Source organism: Spermophilus citellus, assembly GCF_964194105.1.
Source record: "Spermophilus citellus genome assembly, chromosome: 4".
NCBI lineage: Eukaryota > Metazoa > Chordata > Mammalia > Rodentia > Sciuridae > Spermophilus > Spermophilus citellus.
The window spans coordinates 128955624-128968399 of NC_138185.1; the positions used below are offsets into that span (position 1 = coordinate 128955624).

The 12776-nt window shown below is 39.1% G+C and overlaps 1 long non-coding RNA gene across 1 annotated transcript in view; it reads right to left on the bottom strand.

Annotated features, from left to right (window-relative positions):
* Positions 1 to 6411: 6411 nt before the first annotated feature.
* The window catches only part of LOC308647969, a 98017-nt gene continuing 91652 nt past the window's right edge, over positions 6412 to 12776 (bottom strand). The window contains exon 3 of the long non-coding RNA XR_014021748.1: positions 6412 to 6563. This is a non-coding gene — a long non-coding RNA (uncharacterized lncRNA). The remainder of the gene's footprint in view (positions 6564 to 12776) is intronic.

Sequence of the window (12776 nt, forward strand, 5' to 3'; positions counted from 1 at the left end):
CCTCTCGGGGCCTGTAAGTCTGCTTAGCCCCTTTCTCCTTAGCTATCTCCGCCAGCCTCTTTAGGGACGCCCGAGGTCGGCCACCCCTCAGGGTCTGCAAACTGCGGACACACGGCCCCTCCCACTGCGGCACCCCAAGAAGCGGCTCCACGTGGGTCCTGGCGTTGTGCGCGGCGGGACACACCCAAGGTGTTGACTGACAGCGCGGCCGCCCGGGGGACTGCCAGGGTGGTTCCCCGCCCTCCCCTATCCTGTATCCTGGGTCGTCTGGAGGTGACGCGGGGACGTGGGCGGTGTGACTCTGCAGACTCCTACTCTGCCCGCCGCAGTCTAAAGGTCACTTTTCTCAACCGCCTGCTTACTTGGCAGGCCAGGAGAGGTCTCCCTGTGCCTCCTCTCACAACTCTGCTTTCTTTTCCATTTTAGAACTGATCACAGTTGCCCCTACATAATATTTACCTCTCTCTACAGAGAATATTCTAGTCATAGCTACTACCCCAGCTCCTAACTAGAGCAGAATCTAAGACAATGATTCTCAAAATATGGTCTGGTGAATTCTGAGGGGCCCTGAGACCCTTTCAGGAAATCCCCCAAGTAAAAATGATATTTATAATAGTACTTAAATGTTATTTGCAGTTTTCATTCTAGTTTTCTGGAACTCTCAAGAGGCTAGATGACACATGATCGCTTTGTTAGCTGCTGAAATGTGTGTGCTTCCAAGGTACTAGGTTAAAGGTATAAATATGAGCGTTTGCAGAGGTTAACTGTCCTCAGTATCTTAGTGTATTTTTTCAGGCTTTCTTTTGAACCAGCTCTCATCTCTGAAACCTCCTTATACTCCAATATGTGGGTTTTTCTGAAATCCTGAAATTGTTCTTGTACCTGAGCAGGAATTCGAGAAAAAAAGGTCTGCTTGTTGACTTGTTTTGCAAGAGTCATTTTTTGTTTTGTTGTTTTGTTTTTTAAATTTCTTGGAAATTTTTCTAAATATTTCAACTTTATCTGAAACTCAATTTCTTTTAGAATTTGATATTTTATCCCAAAATAAATTTTGTTTATAATTTTCAAATTTAGGATTTTTATTGGCTAAAAAAAGGGAAATTAGAAGATTTGCTTTCTAACTTTTTCACATTTAAAAATGAATTTTGTAAATGATGCTAACATCAATATCAGAGAATTATCTGACTCGAGAAATCTGTGCAAAACTGTAAGAAAGGAAAGTATCACAAAGGTTTCTTTCCCTTGGCTTTGGAGATGTTTATCATTTACCTTATTGTATCTTTTTTTTAATATTTTTTTTTTTTTTTTAGTTTTCGGCAAACACAACATCTTTGTTTGTATGTGGTGATGAGGATCGAACCGGGGCAGCACACATGCCAGGCGAGCACGCTACCACTTGGATCCACATCCCCAGCCCCTACCTTATTGTATCTTATTTAATAGAATATTTCCAAATACTGTTATGGAGCCAGTTTAGTGGAGGTATTATCAGAGTTTAAAGAACAGGGAGAATTTAGTATTTTAAACATAGACATGACAAACTTTATAAAAACCAATGCTTTGTTATAAACACTTCTGAAAGTAGAATGAAAACCTCACTAATGCATCTTACTGCAGGTTAAATTATTGTGTTCATTGCATTGGCTGAAGAAGGGCATAAAATAGCTGAAAGATCTAAAAAGCCTTGCACCTTACTGGATGAATGCCTGCTACGTCAAAAATCAGTAAAAGAAATCATGGTGGTGCCACTTTCCAAAGATGCAGCAACTCACCAAAAGTTACTGTAAACCACAGTCATCAAGACAGTGCAGTACTGGAGTAAATATTCACAGTAGCATTATTCACAATAGACAAAAGCTGAAAACAACCCAAATATCCAAAAACTGATGAATGAATAGAGAAAATATGGTATATCCATACAATGGACTTGTTATTCAAAAGAAGTAAAGCGCTGATAACATGCTACAAATGTGTCTACCTTGAAAACATTATACTATGTGAAAGAAGCCAGTCACAACAGACTAAATGTTGTGTTAGTCCATTTATATGAAATGACCAGCAAAGGCCCATCAGTAGGCAGAAAGCATATTGATAGTTGCCTAAGACTGAAAGTGAAAGTGAGAACTGACTGCAGATAGGGAGCTTTCTGGAGTGTGGAAATGTTCTAACACTGCACTGTGACAACGATTGCACAACACTATAAATTAATTGAAAAACCATTGGCCATACACTTACAATAGTGAAGTTTTATGATATGTACAATGTACTTCAATAAAACCATTAAAAAAGCTTTGTGAATTTTGAAATGCTGATTCATATTGATTTACAATTTGCTATAGGATCTTTCTGGGACTTATTGACCAGAAATTAATGCAGTCATAGAATTCATTTAGAAAAAAAACAATAATAGTAATACATTGAGGAAGGTCTGTAAATGGTGCCCAGAGAAAAGCCTTAGGAATAGTGAGCAGGTGGTCAGGAAGCTTTCCAAGTGGAGAGGCAAGGCCTACTTTATCACTACTGGTGGTGTTCTAGGTACTGCAGTGGTGGGGATTTGGCAACTTTAAAGAATACAGTCCCCCTCCTATGCCCAAGGGGGCGCCAGAGGAGCAAGACTGGGTCATGACTGAAGACATTCCCAGCTCCATTCCCAGCTGGAGCACTATCTGAGTGCTAATTCTAATCCAGGTTCTTTAGAAACCAGAACTCTCCATTTCCTTGTATTTTTCTTCTTGAAAGAAGGAGGGAATTTCTTGAAGGTGGCTTACTTTTAAGTCTGAAAATGCATCATGGAGAGCCAAGTGAAGCTCTCCAGGGGAGAGGCAGCAGTTATAGCCAAAAGAAACGGCCTAAGAAGAGCTTTTTCAGGATGACACATGCTATTTTCTTCTCTCCTTCCATGACTCAGATTCACATTTCACACAGACCTCTGCCTGTGTTTTCTTTCCCCTGCCTTGACCTCAAGCCAACACAGACTCTGTCCTCAGTATTTTCCCACTCCTGCTCTCCAGCCTGAATCAGCCTGGTAAAAACATTAGCTGGAAGAAATCTGAATTTACTGGGTAAATTCCTGTACAACATCTATTGAGCCAAAATTGTTCACAGCCCAGCTTATGTCTAATGTAGTTCAAGTCACAATCCATGAAACAAAATTCTGTTCATTACTATGTATTTAGACCATCTTGTTGAGCTACTTGTAAAGAGATTTGCCCTGTAATATTTTCTTTTCCCCAAGGAGCTTAAAAAATAAGTAGAGGCAAAAACAGAGCCCCCTGCATGCTTGGAGAGTATTTTCCCACATGCACTCATTTTAAAAATCTAGTTCCCAGAAAATCTTTGTAAAAACTTTTCCCAATAGTCTACTAGATTGAGGACAAGGAAAAGAGATACATTCCAGAAAGGGTAAGCTGGGACCTTCCCAGAAGGATGGGAACAAAGCATCTAAAAGGGTCCTGATCCAGAGTATTGTAGGAAGTGGTCAAGAAATCAGAAATGAATTAAATTTAAAACAAAAGTAACATCCCCAAAAGGCAATAGTACTACTGAAGCCCAACACTGCACAAATGAGAATCAAGTATTTATTTATTTTTTTTTTAATTTATTTATTTATTTTTTGGTTTTTGGCGGACACAACATCTTTGTTGGTATGTGGTGCTGAGGATCGAACCCGGGCCGCACGCATGCCAGGTGAGCCCGCTACCGCTTGAGCCACATCCCCAGCCCCAGAGAATCAAGTATTTAAAAGCTACAGTTCCTACATCGTTTGACAGAATTAATTGCATCTGTAGTTTTTGTACACTGCCAAGAGCATCCCTATTGAAGGAAGCCTTCTCACTTTCTCAGATCCATAAAATGGATACTTCTAATTCACAAGATTGTTGACGAGAACATTTAGCTTCTGTTCTTTCCTCGATCACTTCTCCAGGAAGGAGTGATTCATCTTGTCACCAAACAAGGTTTGGTTCTGCCTGCCACAAAACAGCCAATATTCGAGAGATGAGAGTGGGAAGGAAATCAGGTTTTATTACAATAAACTAGTTAACAGGAAAATAGCCAGACTGTCATCCTCATAGCCATTTCAGAAAATTCAGGTAAGTGAAGAGGGTTTTGTGAGGAGGTTGAATGGGAGAGTGAGGTGATGGACAGGAAGGCTGTGCGCTGATTTACACATCTTCAGGGCATGCTTTTTTTTCCTTTAGTGGAAGGGTCCTGTGCTTACAAAGGACATTAGCTCCTGGGCCAGTCCTATAATCCTTTAGATAAGACATTATTTTCATGCAGTTAAACATTATTCTTCTTTTAATTAGAGAACAGGATTAGCAATTCCTTGGTTACATGTTGATGTTATTTGAAGACTACCAGGTGTTCTAGTTTCTATAAAACTAAAAAAAGGGGACTGAAGTTGTGGCTCAGTGGTTACAGCGCACACCTAGCACGTGCTGGGTTCGATCCTCAGCACCACATAAAAATAAAATAAAGGTATCGTGTCCAACTATAACTAAAACAAAATTATTTTTTTAAAAAAAAGAGAAAAAGTTTACATTAGGAAGTCAGGGGACCAGTTTTTTCCCTCTTTTTCCCCTTTTCCTGGAATAGTTGCCTCTAATAGGTAATATCTCAGCCATTTAAAGGGGCTTTTAAAAGTTACAATATTGAGCAAAGGGGAAAACAAAGAATAACTTTACAAGGGGCAGTTTTGCAGAGTAAAGCTAATCTCAAATAGGGCGACAGAAATAAAGTGGTGTAATCATTATTGATGTTACAGTCTTACTGGGCCACCAGGGAAGGAACTAAGCGCACTTGCCCCTTTTTTCATCTCTTTCCTGGGACTAGCTTGCCATCTAAGGAAGTGCATTCCATACCCCCACCCCAGCCTCCAGTGCACTGGGGCCCTCCTGCCTCCCCAGAAGGTCTGAGGACAAGTGTTAAAAGTCTGATTGTGAACCCTGATAAATGACTTTTTGGCTTTGGCCTCACCTCTCTGAGGATTTTATCTCCAACTATTTTTTTCTTGCGTTAATTTCTCAAGATGTTCTGAATCAGAGGGGCTCTGGCTGTATTAATTGGTCTCTTCAAAGCTCCCTAATCAAGACTTGAAGTAGCTTTGACAATCAAAGTTTGAAAACCAAAGACTAATACAAAAAAAAATGACTCTAGCAGGGGGCTAAGTTAGCTGTATGCCCTTGAGCAAGGATTGAGTTCCTCAGTCAAGGAAAGATGCCACTTCTTCCAAGGGAAAAAATGCAACTTAAGGGGAATTCACACCAGGCTCTGAGGGAGGACTAGACAGCTTCTCAGAAGATTGGAATGGGGGAGGTCAGTGTCACTTAACTATTTCCTTGTGTCTGATGTGTAAAGTGATGGCAAGAGTCTTAAACTGGGACCCAAAAAAAACTTGTAAAGTCCCAGGTTTTATAAAATGCTCAGCCTTTACCATGTTGAGCTTTGGTTTTCTTATTTATAAATGAACATAAACATGGTTCCTGCCTACCCTTTAGGGTTACTGTGAAAATCACATATTATACATATGAATGTTCATGTACACTGAACATTAGAACAATAGAAACAAGGTAGTATGAACAAATGGCGAAAAGGTTCTAGAAGATATTTTGGAGTGAAAGTGTTGGGTATTTTCCATTTGCTCCTCCAAACTACTCTCAACTCCAGTGTGTGTCCTGGAGGCTGAATTGCCTGAATTCCATCAATGGGCTCCCTTGCTTTTGGCTGCTGGTTAAATTTGATTGACGAAGAGCAACAAAGGGAATTGAACAGGAGGGAGATTTGGCTGATTGGGTTAAATTTCTCTGGTGCCCTCCCTGCTGGGTCTCCTTGAGTTAGCCTCATCTACTCTCTCCTTTGTGCAGTAGTAACAGGAATTAAACCCAAGGGTGCTTTACCACTGAGCTACATCTACAGCCCGCCTATTTATTTACCTATCTATCTATCTATCTATCTATTTATTTATTTAATATCATGAATTGAACCCAGAGGCACTCTACTACTGAGCTACATCCCCAATCTTTTTTTTTAAGGCAATTCTGCTGAATTGTAGAAGTTGGCTTCAAACTTATGATCCTCCTGCCTCAGCCTCCCAAATCACTGGGATTAAAGGTGTGCACCACCTTGCCTGGCTTGACTCATCTCTATCAAGTACATAGTTTTCCCAGACCAGTAGCATTGTCATTCAGGAATTCTGTGGAAAATACAAATACTCTAGTCATACCCCCTGCAGGAACTGCAGAGGAGTGGGGTCTGCATTTGAACAAGTTGTCCAAGTGATCTGATGCACATTGAAGTTTGAGAACCACAGCTGTAAGGAACTACAACTCCCTTTCCTCTGCTCACAGTAACTAACCCCGGGATATAAATAACCCAATCCCTTCTTGCTTCCCCAAACTCCATTTACCTTTGTAAGTAGTCTTTTATCATACTTTCCTCCTATTACTCATCTTGAGTGTGGCATCATTTCCTGCAGGATTCTGGTGTTGTATACTTGAAGGTGGCTTGGGAATCTCAAAAATAAGCAACTGCTTTGTATTCCACCTATGCAAGAGACAAGCCCACTGTCCAAGATAAAAGGAAAAAAAAATCTGTCAATGGGAAACCCAAACAAGGAAATCTATTAGACAGCATCATAGGCTGAACAGTCCCAAATATTTTTAGGCTGAAGCTCGCAGTGGGTCTCTGTGTTTTAGGAAATGTCTCTGGTAAACTAAGAAATGATGTAACATCCTAATGAGACCTATGACTAAAACCTGAGGTTTTTGTGTGGGTTTGAGCTGACGTGTTGGTGTCTACCAAGGCCTTTAGTCTGAAGACAGAAGCTGCTAAAATAAGTTGCTATGGACAGAAGGAACCTGCTATTATTTTACCCCCTTGGCTAAGGCCAAACCTATAGTGAGCTAAATTCATACCCCCTAGTTTTCATCCAATCTAAAAGTTTCAAGGGCCACAACACAACATTTGAGAAGCTGTGGGTGATAAACAAATTCAAAGGAGTTCAAAGTACACACTCAGTCTGACTTGTGTGTGTAAGGCCCCAAAGAGAGACTGTTCTAGGTGTTTGTTTCCTCTCGCCTCTTGTCATAGAGACTCTTCTTGTTTCCAGGACATACATAAGTCCAGGGCAGGAATATTCAACAGAGGCTGGGAAGGGAGCCTATGTAGAAGTTGAAAAGCCAGGAACCAGCATGACATTTCCTTTGAAAATGTGTAAGGGTTCAGAAGTCTTGACTCAGTAAGAAGAGGGGTCTGGAAAAATTTAGGCCAAAATACTACCCAGGTTTCTCTCACCTTTGTGGACTAAGTCCATTGCTTTTGCCTACAAGTAAAGAAAACAATTTTCAGAGTAGCATCTCTTATTTCCATCTAATGATTAATTTAACCAGTAAGGGTTGGACCCTGAAAAATAGTGAGGCAGACTAAGCTTGTCTTCAAGTTTTTCCATTTAGCTATTTATTTGTTTGTTTGCTTATTTCTGTATACTAGGGATTGAATCCAGGGGCACTTTATCAATACTACATACCCAGCCCTTTTTATCTTTGAGGCAGGATCTCACTAAATTGCTGAGGCTGTCCTTGACCTTGGAATCCTCCTGCTTCAGCCTCTGGAATTGCTGGGATTTCAGGTATGCGATACCATGCCCAGCTTTCCTTAATCAACTTTTTAGAAACAATCTCCTCCACCACCCCCATAGAAACCTGGTATCCACAAGCTGTAACATTTCTCTTCATAGCCCATCACTTGAACACTCTTCTCAGGTGTTTCCTTCTTTGAACTTTTTCAGAACCCACTCAAAATTTAAAGGAACAGGGTCCTAACCTCAGGGCCTGAGTTTTGCTGATGGGATTACCCACTTAGCTCTTATCATCAATAACTTGATTCTAATAACACTCTTGCTTAAAGCATTTAAGGAGAAGGTCTTGCCACGTAGTAGCTATTTGATCATGAGAAAGTTACATGGAAAGATACAAAGAATCATAGATTCTAGAAGTTAAAAGGGACCAATATTTCAATACATATTATAGTGCCTCATGGAGGTGTGACCCATCTTTTACAGTATTTAGTTTTCTTCTAAAAATAATTTCTACCACTTATTGAGCACCTCCTATAAGTTAGGGCCCAGGTTAAGAATGTTGAATACATTATCACTAATCTTGAAAAGTAAGCCAGCAAGGTAGTTAGTACTAATTCCATTTTACAAATGTAGAAAGTGAGACTTGATAGAAGGACATAATTCACCCCTGTAAGTGGCAGAGCCAGGGTTCATGTCCAATTACATCAGGCTCTGAAGTCAGTGTTTATCCATTTTGCTGTGTGATTTCCTTCTTTCACTCTTTCAGATATCTGAAGACCACAAACTACTTTGCCCATACTCAAATATTTCAACCTTCCCTCCTATGAAGATTTAAAATTTCTTAATTACCATGGGGCTTCCCGTTCAGTGTACCTATGTCCCTTTAAATAAAATGAACCAAATCAACATACTTACAGAAAACCGCCCAGATTATAAATATACAGTGCAATCAATATTTACAAAAAGTAAATACTCCTTATTCAAGAAACAGAAACATGACTAGTCCTGGAAACGCATGGTACCTCAGTTCCTGCCTCCCCAGTGTCTTTTTTTTTCTTGGTAATGAGGATTGAAACAAGGGGTACTTAATTACTGAGCTACATCCCTAGCCCTTTTTTATATTTTATTTAGAGATGGGGTCTCACTGAGTTGCTAAGTTGTCCTGACTTTTAACCCAGGGATTATTCAGGTAGAATCACACTGTGTGCACCTTTTTATGTCTGGACTCTTTTGCTCAACATTATAAGAATTATCTTTGTCAAAATGGACACAGTGGCCCACATCTGTAATCTCAGGACTAGGGAGACTGAGGCAGAAGGATCACAAGTTCGAAGCTAGCTTCACTAACCTAATGAGGCCCTAAGCAAGCGAGATCCTGTCTCAAAATAATAATAATAATAATAATAATAATAATAATTTTTAAAAGGACTGGGGTTGAAGCTCAGTAGTAAAGTATCACTGGTTCCAATCCCTATTGCAGAAAGAAAGATCTATGTCATATTGTGTATGATTCTACAAGAGCTTTTCATTCTCCATTGCATTCTGTGCCCTTTTTCCTAAATGTGATAAAATACATATAAGATAAAATGTACTATCTTAGCTGTGGTGAGCCAGCCATGGGCTGTGTGTGTGAGCTGTGTGCATTGAGCATATGATGGAAATGGACTGATGTTGCTGTTCTGACTGGGCTGTGCATATACATATGTGTCCTTTTTGCTCACTCTGCCTATGATCCCCACACAGCACCTGAGATAGGTGTGACTTTCCAAGATGTCCATCAAACTACTGACCCCGAGACATCACCCCTCCAAACTCTATTCCTTCCATGCTCCCCCTCCCTACCCCACTATGAATCAATCACCTCATATCAGAGAAAACGTTTGGCATTTGTCTTTTTGGGACTGGCTAACTTCACTTAGCATTATCTTCTCCAGCTCCATCCATTTACCTGCAAATGCCATGATTTTATTCTCTTTTATTACTGGGTAATATTCCATTGTGTATATATGCCACATTTTTTTTTATCCATGCCTCTACTGAAGGGAATCTAGGTTGGTTCCACAGTTTAGCTATTGTGAATTGTGCTGCTATAAACATTGATGTGGCTGTGTCCCTGTAATATGCTGTTTTTAAGTCCTTTGGGTACATATCGAGGAGAGGAATAGCTGGGTAAAATGGTGGTTCCATTCCCAGTTTTCCAAGGAATCTCCATACTGTTTTCCATATTGGCTGCACCAATTTGCAGTCCCACTAGTAAGGCAGAAGGGTGGGAGTGGGGAGAGGGGGCAAAGGGTTAGCAATGATGGTGGAATGTGATGGACATCATTATCCAAAGTACATGTGTGAAGACATGAATTGGTATGAACATACTTTATATACAAACAGATGTGAAAAAATGTGCTCTGTATGTATAATAAAAATTGTAATGCATTCCGCTGTCATGTATTTAAAAAAATAAAATCAATTAAAAATAAATAAATAAATATTTAAGTAGTCAAACCTAAAAAAAAGATATCACCAAGCAAGACTTCACTCTCCGAAACCCAACCCCTTATTATCTTGTAATATTACCTCTCTGCCTTATTCCCCAATAAAATCCAGGGTTCGCAGAATGCTCACTCTCTCTTGCCTGCCTCTCTTACCTTTCTCTTGCCTCCCTTTTGGAAGCTGAGGCCATGGAGCTGTTATTGCACTCCCAAAAAGGTATTTTCTGTGTTTGTATGGTTTTTAGTTGCCAGCCCAATTCACACGGAGTGAACCTGATTCAGTCATGTGTCATGGTACTTAACCACTTTAAGTGTGCTGTTCAGTGGTATTAATTCACATTGTTGTGCAGCCATCACAATCACCCATTTCCAGGACTTTTTGATCCTCCCATACTGAAACTCTTAGAATACCAATTTTTCATGTTCCATTGTGAGTTTTTTTTCGGGGGGTTTGGGGGTGGGAGGGTGGAGCACAGTACCAGGGATTGAACCCAGGACCTTAGCACATGCTAGGCAAGTGTTCTACCACTGAGCTACATCCCAGCCCTTGGAACTCTCTACTTTAAACAATAATTCCCCATTTGTCTTTACCCCTAGGACCTAGAAATCACATTCTACTTTCTATAAATGACTACTTGAGTTATTTCCTGTAAGTCAAATCATACATTTTTGCTCTTTTGTAACTGTCTTGTTTCACTTAATATAATGCCCTCAAGGTTTCCCCATTCTTGAAATAAAGGGTTTAGACTGTGAATTTATCAAGTCTTGCTTGACATTTCTGATTCTATAACTGACTTTCACATAAGAAGGCTCTTCAGTGGCCTATTCCAAGGGTTTAGCTAACAAAAACAATAGTGATTTTGAAAAATACATTGATGTTGTTCCAGCTTATATAATTTCATTGTATCTCCTTGGTCACCCTATAAGATAACATGAGAATTTACGACTCCATGTGAGAGATGCTTAAACAAGGAGAGATAAGACATATTTGCACAGTATGTCATTTAGATGGTCTCTGTTAGGGGAGGTTTGCCCACCTAATTTCTCTCATTTCATATCTGAATTCACAGGGTGAATTGACAGGTTTCCCCAGAACTGGAGGGAAGCTGCAATTCCCAACCCTGTCACTAGATGGCTACATAACTGCATCCAGAGTGGAAGGAGAAAGAAGACAACTAGGCCCCAGAACCAGGATGGTCCTAAAGTGGCTATAAGCCAAATTAGGCTTTTTCTAGGAGTCCTTCCAGATATCAAATGGTAAGGAAGCCCTGAGCGTTCTGAAACATACCAAGAGTGGCATTAAACTTAAAATGTTACTCACTCTGTTCCTGGATAAATTAAATTAATGACAATAATATTTTATCCTCCATAATGTGACTTTTTCATCTTATTCTCTCCTCTCTTCTTTCTCCCTCATCCATCACAATTCATAGGAGAGGCAATTTTTGATAGACCCATGATTAAAGCACCTTGACTTAGAATGCCTCAAGTGACAGTAAGTGTACAAGCAAATCGGTAGCTCTCCAGCTGTAATTTTAAAAGGAGAACACTTTCACACATATTTCAAGAATATTTGGAAACTTCTGCATCAGATCGAATTAAGATCCATACAAATGAGAATTTTTTTCCCTGACAGTTTCTGCTAATACAGTGGTGTTATATGTGCCTCCAGATATTTTTTTCCCAAGTAAATACTAGGATATGTTTCTTCTTTATAAAAAGAAAAACTAACATATTAAAATAAGCTTTAAACTTCATTATGAAAATAACTATTGATAAAACCATGACACCTAAGTATTAACGTCACTCCACATCTTTTCTTACTTTGAATATCATGGGTTTTGGTAAAGCTTATTTAGGCCTTCTCCTGCATCCTCAAATTCTGTTGGCATTTCTACTACAAATATTGTCTCACCAATTCCAACCAACTTGTGCTTATCCTTTGAAATTGCACATTTGATGACTGTATCTTGGTTATATTTTATTAGATTGATTTATCACTTTTGAAACATTTTACTTTATTTTGTTGTCCTTGCTATTCTTGGCTTCAAGCCATATTAATTTGGGGTGGATGAACCCCCTTAGAATTAATTCTGTTATCTTTGTGAAAGTTCTATGACATGCCTGTCATGTTCATTCTTTAGCTTTTGTAATGCCCTGATGGCATAAAACAGAAAACTAGAGAATAAATAAATAAATAACTGATTTGGAGACCACAGAGAACAATTTCAACCATTTAAATCCAGATGAGATCAAATAAATGTGAAAGCACTTTGAAAAATGCAAAAGTATGCTATGCAAATGTAAATGAGTATAATATTTGACTTGACTTAAAATGGAAATCAAGAACTGCTAAAATAATCAGAAAGACAGTAGAATGAATCAGACGTAACTTTTCTATGTTCATATATGCATACACAACCAGTGTAACTCCATATCATGTACAACCACAAGAATGGGAAGTTATACTTCATACATGTATAATATATCAAAATACATTCCACTGTCATGTATAACTAAAAAGAACAAATAAAAAATTTAAAAGAACTTCTGAAATAATGCCTTGTTAAGAATTAGCAAATGCCTGAAGTTAAATATCTGAGGAGAGAATGTAAAGACTCCTTGATAGCATCATTTCTTAAATACTGTTTACATTATTTCCAAAGTGTTCTGGCTACTATTGTGACTTTTTTTTTTTTTTTTTTTTGTACCTG